Genomic DNA, 14085 nt, shown 5'->3' with positions numbered 1-14085 from the left:
GACATTTCTGTGAGCAATTTGTTTCATTGGTTTCAATGGCACTTAGCGATCATGACCCACTTTACCCAGAGTAGAACAAAAACCACCTTCTTGTACTCCTCTCAGCCTGGTGTTTGCTTTCCACTACTCAAAATGCCCTTGTGCTCCCATGCCTTTAACATTCATTGCCTTTTGGATGCAGTTCTGTAATTCCATACAGAGCCTGTGGGATGTCATGGTTGGACTACTGGATCAGGATGCGGGAGACCAGGATTGAAATCTCAATTCAGCTACGAAGCTAGTCAAGTCTGTTAGCCTAAGCTTCCCCACAGGGTTGTTGTGAGGATGAAAAGGGGAAGAATCAGCTCCTCCAGCTCCTTAATATTATTATTACGATTAAATGGCCTTTGCCAACTAACAAAGGCTTTTGTGGCCAAAAGGTCTTGGGCATATTGCAGAAACAAAGAGCCATGTGTATCTTGTGATATGTGAGGTGTATTTCTCTTTTTTGTAGCTACGTAGCCAGGAAGAGTGTTTCCCCATATTGTTGGCAGTTTGACTGAGCCAATGCAGTGATGGGCTGGATGGCATAAAATGAAATCATTGGCTGGGCTGGCTACAGCTTCCTGCACTTATGCTTTCCTTGACTTGGAGTCAGTGGGACTCCTCTTTCTCCCCTTTGCAAATAACAGGTGTTCATGGAGTGCGGGGGACACAATTCTGATTGGGAATATGGTGATGCCTCCCCCTCCATTCCACAGCCCCGATCTGGTTCTGCAACACACACACACACACCGGCTTTTTGTTATTTTAATCAGACACACAAGGCCAAACCATGTGAATAACATCTCATGTAATTTGGTCCTGACATTCTCCATTTGTGATAATCAGCTTGGATGGCTTCTGAATATTGCGAAAGAAAGGGGGATTTCTCTTGCCGGGGGAATTGACAGATTTTGTAGTAATACCAAACTCTACAAAGTGTGAAACTCTTTCTGAAAGTTGTATGGGTTTAAAATTAACATCATGAGTTCAGAGTCTGTTTTTGCTTTATCAGATTCAATTCAGCTGTGACAATAGCTCAAACTCCAATTGAGTGGCCTGTAAGGACCACCAGATGGCAGCGTGGGACTTCTTTTTCCATATTATTTTCTCTCCAGTTCAGGCAAAGTACCAGCCTTTTCATTTGTGTATAAATATCTTTAAAAAAATTCTTGCTTTGTAGCAAGGAGCATAGAAGCATAGATCTTTACTATCTAAAACCAGCTTCAATGTTGGGAAATGTTCAATGTTGGGAAATGTTGGGAAACGGAGGCATGAAGAACAACAGCAGTGCTTTACAGGGAAAAAGCAGTTTGAATGTTCAAAGCACGCAGTCTTCATATTGAGCCTTACGATGACCCTCTGAAAGAGGCTAGTATTAGCTCTGTACATCTGTTCCTCATACAAGGGCAGTTTGTCTCCACTGGTGCATCCATGCAACCCCAACATCGCTGCTGTCCTGCCCTACCTCAAGTTAGGCTCTCTTTGCAGTCAATGACAGGCAAGTCCAGTTCTGACAGAGGACGTCAAAATGGAAAACAGAGCTCAAGTCTTACCTTTTGATTGTGCTTCTTGACAGTTGGCATCTGACCAGATAGCCAGCCCAGAGCTATGAAGGAGAGGGAGAAGGAAGAAGAAGAAGAGTTTGGATTTGATATCCCGCTTTATCACTACCCGAAGGAGTCTCAAAGCAGCTAACAATCTCCTGTTCCCTTCCTCCCCACAACAAACACGCTGTGAGGTGAGTGGGGCTGAGAGACTTCAGGGAAGTGTGACTGGCCCAAGGTCTCCCAGCAGCTGCATGTGGAGGAGCGGAGACGCGAACCTGGTTCCCCAGATTACAAGACTAGCGCTCTTAACCACTACGCCACACTGGCTCCCAAAAGGTAAACACCACCTGAAAGCAACCAAATGCTCATCAAAATGGGGAGTATTTGAGAGGTATGCATTGAAGTAGGAACTAGGCCTCACATATATTGTGAGAAAGCAAGGGGGGACACACAAAAGGCACAGATCTGCCTAAAAGTTGCATATGCTTAATGTCTAGATATCCAAGCAAATTGAGGAATAATCAAGTAATTTAGGTGGGTGTATGGTACAGCTCTGGGACACGGGTGGCGCTGTGGGTTAAACCACAGAGCCTAGGACTTGCCGTTCAGAAGGTCGGCGGTTTGAATCCCCGTGACGGGGTGAGCTCCCGTTGCTCGGTCCCTGCTCCTGCCAACCTAGCAGTTCGAAAGCATATCAAAGTGCAAGTAGATAAATAGGTACCGCTCCAGCGGGAAGGTAAACGGCGTTTCCATGCGCTGCTCTGGTTTCACCAGAAGCGGCTTAGTCATGCTGGCCACATGACCTGGAAGCTGTACGCCGGCTCCCTCGGCCAATAAAGCGAGATGAGCGCCGCAATCCCAGAGTCGGCCACGACTGGACCTAATGGTCAGGGGTCCTTTTATGGTACAGCTCATCATAGTCCGGAAGGCTGGGACCAGGTGACCTGTCTGGCAGCTTGGGTATACTGCCCAGGTGTTAACTGTTGATGGGCAACTTCAAGGCCCGCCCCCCCGGCTCTCCTTTCTTATGGTTAAGAGATGAAGCTGCCTTATACCAAGTCAGGCCATTGGTCCATCTAGCTCAGTGTTGTCACCACTGATTGGCAGCAGCTCGCCACTGTTTTAGGGAAAGAGCCTGGAGATGCCGGAAATTGAACTTGGGACCTTTTGCATGCAGTCTTTAAACTGGACTTGGATCAGACAACCTTTCAAACAGAAGGCAGCCGTCTGCAAAGCAGGACACATCATCACCCCACCAGGAATAGTTGGAAGTATTCCGGAAAATCCAGCCTGTGCATTCCCACCCCCCACCCCCCACTTTCTCTGCTCCCTCAAAATAAGAGGTTGTGGGGATTTGTGTGTGGTGGTTGTGCATGTGTGTGCTGAAGTTGTCTTGTTTTAATTACACTTAGAAGGCTGCCATGGTTAGAAATATGCTTTAATTCCCATCAGCCTGTTCTGATGGCAAACAAGGGGCAGATGGGAACAAAGGAAGCCATTATCTGTCCAAGGGGGCGCTCCAGGAAGTTTCACTGTAAACAGAACTAACAAGATTAGTGTAAATGGGGGACAGGGTGGTGGTGGCACATTCCGTCAGCTGCAGTGATCAATAAGAAGTCTAGACCAATTAGGACCTTTGGAGTGAAATTATAGCAAGATTACACTTGTAAAGGGCTTTTATCTTTATGTTAATTAGAAAAATGCTTACAAGCAGATTTACAAACTGTACAGTCTCCAGAAATCTATCAGCTTCTTGTAGGAGACAAATGTCTCCACATAATCTGAGGTATGGGTCAGAAAAAGTTGTACACAAATTCAAGGCTAGTAAATTGAATTTTAAAAAAATATATATATTAAATTTCTTGAAAATAGTTTCTTACCAAGTCCTCAGCCTGTCAGGTGGGAGAGAAATGCCCCTCAGAGCATTCATGACTACTGATGAAATTATAGTAGGTTTCAGAAAGACAGAGAATGCACATGCAGCAATGGGATTTTTCAGAACCAGAAAAGGAATGGAAGAAATAAGATGTAGCTGTACCTGCATGATTAATATTTGCAGGCAGTGTTTGACATTTCCATTTGGAGGGCACAAACTGAGAGCCCTCTTAGCTCCCTCCTGAAGCTGGCTGTCAGTTTTGCACAGACACTCGGGAGATATGGCCAGCAATTTCCTGTCCAGATTCTAACACCCTGTGGATTGAGTTTCTCTGCACCTGACTGGGGACCTTTCTGCACCTTACATGATTTAGATGTGGGTAGTGGGGCAAGGCAACGTTTCCTGTTATTTCCCTGTCTTTGAACCTTGCACACTTTTTCTCGCAGAAGAGCCATTTTAAGATGTTGGAAATAATTATGTAAGTAACACCGGCTAGCCAGTTAGTCCAGCAATTATCCATTTGCTACCATTAGAAAGATAATTTTTTGCTTTGTATCACACTATAGATTAATAGAGCTGCTTCTTCCCTGCTGTCGCTAACAGAGATTCTTTTAGTTTTCCAACCACCGCCTCCCCCACCCCCCACCCCGTGTCCTTGCCTGAGCTCAGGGAAGTTAGTTTGTTCTTGACGCTGAGGACACTCACTATGATTGTTTTGCAAGATCAACCTTAATATTGAGGCTGCCTTGTTTGACGCAGGTCAGCATCACAGTCATGAATCTGTTTCAACACAGCCTGAATAGCACAATGAGGGACAGGTGTCAAATCATTGCAACATTCCTCTTTCTTATTCCTTTGGTTTCTTGCGCTCAGCAGCAATGTGGCTCAGTGTTGCTGCCATGAACACAAGTGACTACAAACATTTGGCATTTGCCATTAAACCTAGCACAGGGGGAAAGGCACACACAGAGATATTGGAATGGCTGAGGTACATATCCTTCACACTTCCATCTTGAAGCGTGCAGGATCCGTTCCTTACTTCCCTGTTTTCCACGGCAACTGGGTTTCCAAGGCTGGCAAAGATCTTCAAAACCATACTGAAAACTGCTACCCGAGTCTAGCATTGGAACATTCCCAACATTTTTTAATGCAGTCAAAACAAACTGAAAGTCCACCACAACACTACGGCATGCTTTGCCTAAGCAGCAGTAATTTGCTTCATTCCATCTAGGACTAAAAACATATAATTCCCCCAATTGCTATTTTGAGAAGGGTGGACAGCAAGCTTTATCCATTATCCTCCCAGGATAATTGCTCTCAAACCCTAATGCCGTTCTGTTTCTGCAAGAAACACAAGCTTCTCTGCATCTCGTTCCCCCCTCCTCCTGTTCTCACTTTCTGATGGCCTCCTGCCCTTTCCTGCCTCCCTTCTAAACAAAGAACTAACTCCTCCTGCTTCTCTTCTCTTCTCTTCTCTTCTCTTCTCTTCTCTTCTCTTCTCTTCTCTTCTCTTCTCTTCTCTTCTCTTCTCTTCTCTTCCTCCCCATTCAGCTCCCTCAGCCTTCCCTAACCAGCACAAGATGTCAGGCTCTACTGCAAGAGCTTCTCTTGAGGAGGCCTTATATCCATAATGTTCTAGGAAGGATATCTTTTTGTACTTTACTCTGACCTTAGTCTCACTCATTTTTTAAAAAACCCTACCCTGTCAGGGGAAACTTGCTCCTCTTCACCCACTCACAGTTGGAATTTCCAAGTTTACAACAATGCCCTGGGATATATGCAGATTTAAGGTTGTATCCAGCATGTTTGTGTCTTTAGTGCAAGGACTTTCTTCCTATGCAATGGGACTTCCAGCCGGCCCCTCTTCATTCCACTTGCACCTTCCATCTGTTCTGGAGGGTTGGAGGGAAACCCAAAATAGATTTTGGGGAAGGGAGTCCTGTTACACTAATGTAACAGGTGCCCTTGTTGTATACAACCCTTAGACATGAAGAGTGTTCTGTCAATAAATCACCATATATGTTTAAACTAGGGCTGAGACACACCATAGCTTTAAATCGCATATCTACTACCACCCTGAAAGAATCCTGGAATCCACATGGAGCTGCAATTCTCAACACCTTTAACAAACTACAGTTCTCAGGTTTCTTGGAGGTTAAAAATGTGCTTTAAACATAGAAGGGTAGGGCACAACATTATGTTTGAAGACTGGGAAAGGTTATGGACCACCGGTATGAAATTTACGGCATGTAGTGCCTTAAAAGAAAATATTATGAAAATGATGTACAGGTGGTACATGACCCCAGTCAAACTTGCAAAGATATACCATCTGTCTGATAACAAATGTTGGAAATGTAAGGAGGCTGAAGGAACATTCTTTCACCTCTGGTGGACATGCCCGAGGGTGAAGGCTTTTTGGGAAATGATTTATAACGAGTTGAAAAAGGTATTTAAGTATCCCTTTCATAAGAAACCAGAGGCCTTCCTCCTGGGCATTGTGTGCCAGAGAGTGTCAAAGAAAGATAGAACTTTCTTTTTATATGCAACTACAGCAGCAAGAATCCTTATAGCTAAATATTGGAAGGCACAGGAGCTACCCACGCTGGAAGAGTGGCACACGCAACTGATGGACTACATGGAACTAGCTGAAATGACTGGCAGAATCCGGGACCTGGGAGAAGAGGCAGTGGAAGAGGACTGGAAAAAATTTAAGGACTATCTACAAAAATATTATAAGTTATTTGAATGTTGAGAATTTGCTAAGTTTTGGGAAAAACATGCTTCAGTATTGAAATATGAAAACGATGGAAATTAAGCTATGACTGTGAAAAGTTTAATTTTTAGAGTATACAATTAGAGGAAAGTACAAAAACACATGAAACAAGGTATCAATTTGCTGTTTAGATTTATTGTAAAGAAAACAGGGGATGGAAGATGTGGGGAAGTCCAGTTGATTATGAAAAAAGATTCTGAAAAGTGATTTTTTCTTCTATTTAATCTTTCTTTTTCTTTCTGTAAAACCGCTTTTGTTGTGTTATTGAAGATGTATTCTGACCTTGGAAAAAAAGCAATAAAAAATATTATTTAAAAATAATAATAAATAAACATAGAAGGGTACGCATCCTATATCTGGTCTTCCTTGAGCATTTGTTCTCACTTATCTGTGGGGGCAGGAGTAGGACAACAAGCAATCATCCTGATTTCCTTGCAAGGTTTTCTACACCTCCGTTTTAATCATTCATTCATCCCACACTTTTCAGTGCATTTTGCTGACCCTCTCTGAACTGCAAAAGTATGTTTGTTTTAAAGTGGATTTGTTGTGCTAGGGCGACAGAGCACTGTAAATCTGAAATTCCAGCTTGAATCCCTCCTGCAAATCACACCAGTCTGGAGGCACCCAAAAGCGATCATGAATGAGAAATGAACAGGGGCTCAGTAATTGATGGACCCTGTGTGACAGGCAGGGAAGAGAAGCTCTCCTCAGGTGGGAGGATGGGAAAAGCAAGGGAAATTCCCAGGTGAGAGCTGGGAGGGTTCACCTTTCTCTGTGTGGGACAATGTAAGGTTTACCTGCAAAAGAGGACTTTGTATTCTTTTCTCTTGCTTTCTGAAGTTTTTGATTAGATTAGTTGTTTTTTTATTGTAACGTATTATGAAATGTATAAATAATAATACTTTATTTTAAATATATATATAAACAAACCAACCAACGGAAGAGGGAATTGCAAGCTACAGCTGCTGAATTATTAAGGTAACCTCTTTTGCATCTACCTGCCCAAGTCACAAGCTACACAAGCCTTTGCTAACTAAATACTTCTCATGACGTAATTCATAATTCATATACCCAAAATGTGCATTGATGAAAAATGCAATAGCAAAAGTCAAAAACAAGGGGATGTTTATACAACAGGATACAAGGTACACTGTGGCACGGGTTGTTCCCTTTGGAGCTTAAAGGGTACATACACAGAGGAACAAAGCCAGACTGCGCTTTGTACTAAGATAAAACATTATTATTTTTTGCAAGGGAGTCCTGCAGGTGCTGCTAGCTAGCCTGGTGTTCCAGGTGGCATGCCAGCAGTTCAGGATGAAATTCACCAGGTGTCCTCTAATACCCAGGCACAATGGGATACCAATTTAATTACTTTAGCACAGTTCAAAGCAGAACAGAGCCACATATTCTCACACTTGCGCAGAGTATTTTAATGCGTGCGCTGACCAGGGCATGGGTGAGAGACACACTGGATGATTTAAAAGTTTTCCTTTCCTTGTTAAAAGAAATCATGTGGTGATCTTTAGGCTCCACACACACACTGCAGCACCCCACTGAGTCGCTTCTTACCCTCTACAGCTGGAGGGCAGGGGCTAAAATGTGCCAGGAAATAGGTGTGGAGGTATGAGGGTAAAAAAAAGTGATAGGAAAAAGGATCCAGCTGGGTTTCTATCACTTTCACTTAATCAGTATTCCTTCTGACTTTTTCTGCATCCCCCCAGAAACCCCAATGCCTCTTGCCTCTCACTGTGGTAATTCAAATATTCCAAATTATAAATAATAACTGTAAATATGAAATAACTGTAAATATGAAAAGAGACAAAGTATTCTCTGATTTTTTTTCTTGGTTATATGTATTTTCTTTTTCTTTTGTATTTTCTTTTGTTGTAAATATGTATGGTTTCTAATTTGTACTTAATAAAATTTAATTCATTTTTTTAAAAAATCAAATATTCCAAATTATCTAAAGCATGTCTGATGTTATCTCTTAACTGTCTTTTATGCATCAATCCACATTAATCACAATAAATAAAATTCTCTAGAATATTTTAAAATCCTTTTTACAAAATCATTGTAAAGCACTTATAGTCTAATGAAATCAGTCGATAATTCTTTGCTATAATCAAAATCTTGATCTTCTCTAGGTATGAGTATGATGTTAGCTTCTCTCCATCCAGCTGGTATTTTACCACTACGTAAGATACTGGTTTTTTAAAAAATAATTTTTATTAAAGATTTTCCTTGTTTACAAAAGCACATGCATATGTAAGATACTGTTCCTCGTCCGTTGTAAGGATTGTAAAAGTTTTGCTTTCAAAAGGTTTGTAATACAATGTCAATAGCCTACCTGGGCCCTGGACACAAGACTTTCAAGGCTGGACAGTGCAGAGAGAGTTATGCAACCTCTACTTAGGTGGAGCAGCTGCAATACCCAATCCAGCGCTTGCTGAGCATGGGAGAGGAGGAAAAAAGGCACAATCACAAAATGCAAAAAACTGGGCAAACAACAGACACACCTCCAGCATCTCTGGAAGCGCTGCTGTAGCCTAACTATCAGGGACCCTGTTGGTGGCAAGGCTGACATGCAATGCAGACACCGAGAGACTCAAATTGCGGTGACTGAACTGGGTGTATGACGTATGCCCATCAAGTAATTCCATCCCCAACCAGCAGGAATGCAGAGAACTAAGCAATAGTTGCAGTCAATTTAGTGAGTCACAGAGTTTGTTGGTTGATATTTCTTTATTGGCCAAACCTTTTGCCTCCGCCTCCCATCTCCCGGTGGTAAGAGCTCTAAGCATGCATGGCCCATGGGGTAGAGAGAGATAGCCACTTGCTGAATGCCCTGTAATCTGTGATATGTTCTCCCCGTTTGGGGTTTATTTTTCCAGAGTCATGTGCCGTACTGGAGTGCTGTGTCATGGTGCCGTAGGCAGAGGTGGAGCTAGCTGCTCTGGCACCCAGAGCAGCGCACATGCTGTGTAGCCAGGGGTGGGGCGAGTGTCCCAGGTTGCGCCATGGCGATGTCACCCCCCTCAGGAATGACACCCGGGGTGGGCCACACCCACCGCACCCCCTTCCAGGGCCATATTAAGGCACCATGGTGCAAAGATACCTCTGGCGCCCCCCCTCATTTCCCAGAGTTGCCGACCTCTTTACGGTGCTGCCAGCAGCTTTGCAGGGCTGGAGGAGGCGGGCTGAAGGGGGGCTCCTCCGGTGGGGAAGAAGCAGAGGCTCTGGGCGCTGCTTCAGCAAGGTGGGTGAGGGCAGCAAGCTGATGCCGGGAGGCACTGTGCCCAGCCTCTGCCTCTTCCCTGGCGCCCATGCCGCGGTGGCCATGGCAGACGGAGGCTCTGGGCACAGCGCTGCTTCAGCGTGGCAGGGTGGAGGTGGGCGAGGGCAGCAAGCTGATGCTGAGAAGCACCGTGTCCAGCCTCCGCCTCTTCCCTGGAGCCCTCCAGAACATGGTGCCCTGGCACCCTGCACCACTTGCCTCTGTGGGCAAGACACCCCTACCCCCTTTCTTCACCAGTGAGCAGAGGTCTCATCTTCACAGGGATAGCAGCTGCTTTTATTTTATTTTTTTAAATCCCTCCTGTGAAGCCAATAGGAGGGGCCCTTTTGCTGGTGTAACAGTCCGCTGTTGATGGGGCATGGATTGTACAGGATATGACTCTGCCCTGTTTTTGCTATTCCACTCTTCTGTGTATCTTTGCCAGTTGAACAGCTAGGCTGGTGGTACGATTCACAAGCCTGTCTGGAGTGTTCTGCTGGCATATCTGCCATAGTGGCGATGTATCTGGCAATTCAACAGCATAGTGTCCAAAACCTATAGAGCCGTTCAGCTGGCAGATCTCAAGTTTAGAATTAAGTGAAGATTAACCATGAGCCAACACAGATGAGCTAATTGTGTGACCGTTCCCCATGCATTCATTGCTGGAAAACTGGGCACCTCTTTACTATCTCAAGGTGCATCTCCCAAGTCCTAACATATCTAACCTGCTAGAGATAAGAGTGCAGATATTCAGGAACTGAAGGGGATGAGCTATTCAGTGGGTTAGAGTGCTGGTCCGAAATTATGGCAATCTGGTTTGAGTTTCCTGTTATTAAAGCTGGAGTAAATCATTATTCTTCATATTACCCAGGGAAACCTGTGGCTCTCTGAATCCTAGCATCCTCCCACACCAGGCTGCTTGACCTGTGGTCCCTTTGGACATGTGGAAGTACTCTGAGCTGTGTTTACCATCCCAGTGCCCCTTGCCCCTTGGAGGTAAGAAAGAGCTATCATCCCCCCATTGCTTGAAAGGGAAACAAAGGCACTAAATATCTCTTCTTCTATTTCCTTTTTTCAAATGGTGCGTCATACAAGTCTGGCTCTAATTGTTACAGTTCAGATTTCTTTTTTAAAAATAAAAACGGTGTATCCTAGGAGCAAGCAAGTGTGTGTGTGCTAATGCCATTTGATTACATTTTTATGTCCGTATGATATCAAAACAGGAAAGCTGGAAGGTATCCTCTGTGAGTGGGGTGTCATTTTCAGGTCAACCTGATGAACTAGTTCATATATTGTGGCAAATGAAATGCAATTAACTTTGTATTATACATGACAATATTGCAGCCCTCCTTGTGACTCTAGGCTAGGGCAGACTAGAAGTACGATCATGCAAAAACAATTGCTATCCCTTGGTCACAATGAACTTCTCATGTAGTGTGTCCACCAGTGTCCTCTAGGGTGTGCATGTGCTTCAGAAGTCCTGCAAGAGCAAGGAATGGGAGAGGCAATATTCCCTGTATGCAAAGCAAGATCCTATCATCTACCTTACATTTCCTTCTTACACCGACATTGATCTTGATCCGCTGAAAACCTGAATTGCTGTTTGTTGTGCGAAAAGAAAGAGTGCTTGGGCACAGAGCTTTAAAGTGTGGACCTGTGTCTGGACAGTGCAGGGCAGAAAGTGTGGATAAACCCTCAGTATAGATAATACTGAGATGGATGATCCTCTGTTGTTCCTCTCCTCCTCAGTTATTGTTCTTAAATCCTCGGCAGAAGTCTAGAAAAGATTTCCCTCCCTTTGCTATCTTGGTTCATGCTTCCAAACAGAAGCCTTCCTTCCCCACACACTGAGTGCTTGTAATTACCTTTGTACTTCAGTGCCAGCCATCCTCAAACAGGCATCATTATTGAACGGAGAGAGAGAAGAGGGGAGGGAGAAAATGAGAGGGAGAGTGCCACAAAACTTAATTTAATCGCACTGCCCCATGCTCAATTGAACAGCCACAACGGCTCAGAATGGGGTCCCTGTGCAATGGGAGGGCAATCAACGGAGCAACCCGGGAAAGAATTAATTGTGGATGACAACATGTAAACAGTGCGGATGAATAGGGCGTGCAGGTGTGAGCCACCGGGGCCATCCTGGAGACATTTTCACACGAATTTAAGTCCCTTCACTGCTGACCTGCTCCCTAAAATGTGATTAGTGTCGGCACTGGGAAACCATTCAGGGTGTCAGGAGTTTGCACATATTAATAGCTGGTGTTGGGGGGCCGGCAGCAGCCAGGGAACATGGCTGTGAAAGGAGAAAGTTAAAGGGACAGAACATGAAAACATACAGCACAATAAATAAATGCCTTAGTTAGCTCAGGGGTCTTTGCTGCCCTTGCTGCAACATGGCTCTACTCTTCTAGAATAGACTGGCCCAGTACTAGATGACTTTTGGGGCCTGTGAAATAAGGGAGCCAAGAACTTAGAGGCACAACCCTCTCTAAAGTAATAGGGCTTATACCAGTAACAGACAGCATGGTGGGGTGCTGCAACTGACCTCCTGACAGCTGAGTTGTTGCCTCCTGACTGTTAAAGTGGTATGGTGGTGCATTTACATGTGGTCATAGTCAATATCCTGGTTCAATTAAAACATCCACTCGGGGCCCAGCGGCTGTGAAAATGTCTGGTTTCATGCTAGCAATTGAAAATAAGATTGCAAGACTTTTATGGAAAGCAATGGTGCAACTACCTATAGAGTACTAGGGCTGGTTCTGCTTGGCCCATCTAAAACTATATCTGTCTTAGAGGTGGACATGGGCAACCAAACCAACCAAGGGACTGGAGTCCTGAGAGTCGTGCCCTAGCACGACTGCTTCTGGCAAGGCAAGCAAAAGGTGTGGGAAGCTATATATTCATCCAGTGTGGCTCAGAATTCCACCTCCAACTTCCCAACATCATGCCCTATTCAGTGAGTCCCTGGAGGTTGCTGTTGAGGTTCACCTTCTTGCTGGCTGTGTCAGTGGTGCTGATGGACTGGGAGAACCATGGCTCCCTCTTATGGGAGACGCAAAATATTGTAACAAGCGGATTATTATACTTCTATCTTAACTGAAGACCAATTTGTGACTGGGTTTACAACTCTGATGTATGCATCACATCCCAAAAAGTGTATTGTGAGCATTTTTGGATCCTCGGTGTGGCATACGTCAGCTTTTCCCATGCATCTGTGCATGTGCTTTTTAAAAAGATTTCTTAAATATAAAAAAACAGTGTGATGTCTCTTTCTTCAAGTTATGATTTCTACAATTCAGTTGCATTTGTTGTGAGACATTAATGGTACATACTAGGCTAGGAAGAAAAGAGGGCCGTGGTAGGTGGGGTGGGGTGGGGTGGGGTGGTTATGTTTCTGTTCTTCTATTTAGTGTATGTGTGTCAGCATTACTTGTATGGGTTTTCTTACTATTCACTTGTTGTGTTTCCTTGGTGATGAGAGAGGAGGAGGAAGAAGAAGAGTTTGGATTTGATATCCCGCTTTATCACTACCCAAAGGAGTCTCAAAGCGGCTAACATTCTCCTTTCCCTTCCTCCCCCACAACAAACACTCTGTGAGGTGAGTGGGGCTGAGAGACTTCAGAGAAGTGTGACTGGCCCAAGGTCACCCAGCAGCTGCATGTGGAGGAGCGGAGACGCGAACCCGGTTCACCAGATTACGAGTCCACCTCTCTTAACCACTACACCACACTGGCTCTCAGAGGGTGGCCTAGGGTGTGATTGGTTGTCCTTGGGTGGCTGTAGTGAGATTTATTTGTGTGCGAGAGCAGGGTGTGTGAGTGTGTATTTTTTAAAAAATCAGGTTAGCCAGATTGATTTGTATGCTGTTGGTGGAGTTTTGTCATTATCTTGTGGGGTTGTGTACGTGATAAAGGGGAGCCATAGTGGGGTGAAGGCGTCTTCTTCTGTTTGTTCCTGTGTCAGTTTCAGTTTATTGGTTAATTTTTCTAATAGGGCTGTTTCCCATACTACTTGATAACCATGGTCCACGGTGAGTGGGGATTATTGTCTTGGAAGATGCTTAGTAGGGCCAGTTCTGGGGTGATATCTAATATTTGCTTAGTTATTTTGCATATTTCTTGTACGATTGCTGTCCAGAATTGTTGGATTTTGGGACATTCCCACCACATGTGGAGGTATGTGCCTGTGGAGGCGCATATCTGTGCATGTGCTTTTGAGAGCAAACAGCTCCAGGGGTGGGAAGTATATAATTTTGCTGAGTGGGGGAAGGGGGAGGTAGAGTGATTGTGGATGCTCCTGGGTGAGAACAGATAGCTCCAGGGGTGGGAAGTGTGCAATTTTAGAGTGAGCCTAAGTTGGGGAGATAGCAGCCAAAGTGAATGCTGGAATATGAAGTGCTTTATGAATTGCAGCAACAGTAACATACAGCATTGATTTCCTTCTATGCTAGGTTTTCAAATGTTATTATTATATACCATGGAAGAAAAATAAAATAAAAGTACTGATTTTGACAGGAGAGAGTTGTGTTAGACCATAATCACATTAAATTACAAACAGTAATTTTAAAGAAATCTTAACAGAGTTAATTTCA

The 14085-nt window shown here is 44.3% G+C and overlaps 2 protein-coding genes across 2 annotated transcripts in view; one reads left to right on the top strand and one right to left on the bottom strand.

Moving 5' to 3' along the window:
• Nucleotides 1-13224, top strand: part of PLEKHD1 (pleckstrin homology and coiled-coil domain containing D1) — a 195765-nt gene extending 182541 nt beyond the window's left edge. Inside the window, exon 14 of the mRNA XM_082225559.1 lies at nt 13035-13224. The gene's annotated coding sequence lies outside the window, so the exon portion shown is untranslated. The remainder of the gene's footprint in view (nt 1-13034) is intronic.
• The window catches only part of CCDC177 (coiled-coil domain containing 177), a 230764-nt gene that overhangs the window by 134176 nt on the left and 82503 nt on the right, over nt 1-14085 (bottom strand). The gene's annotated exons all lie outside the window — the stretch shown is intronic.

This window comes from Podarcis vaucheri, assembly GCF_965113315.1.
Source record: "Podarcis vaucheri genome assembly, chromosome: 1".
NCBI lineage: Eukaryota > Metazoa > Chordata > Lepidosauria > Squamata > Lacertidae > Podarcis > Podarcis vaucheri.
The sequence above is the reverse complement of the archived record's forward strand: the minus strand, read 5'-3'. Positions and strand labels throughout refer to the sequence as shown.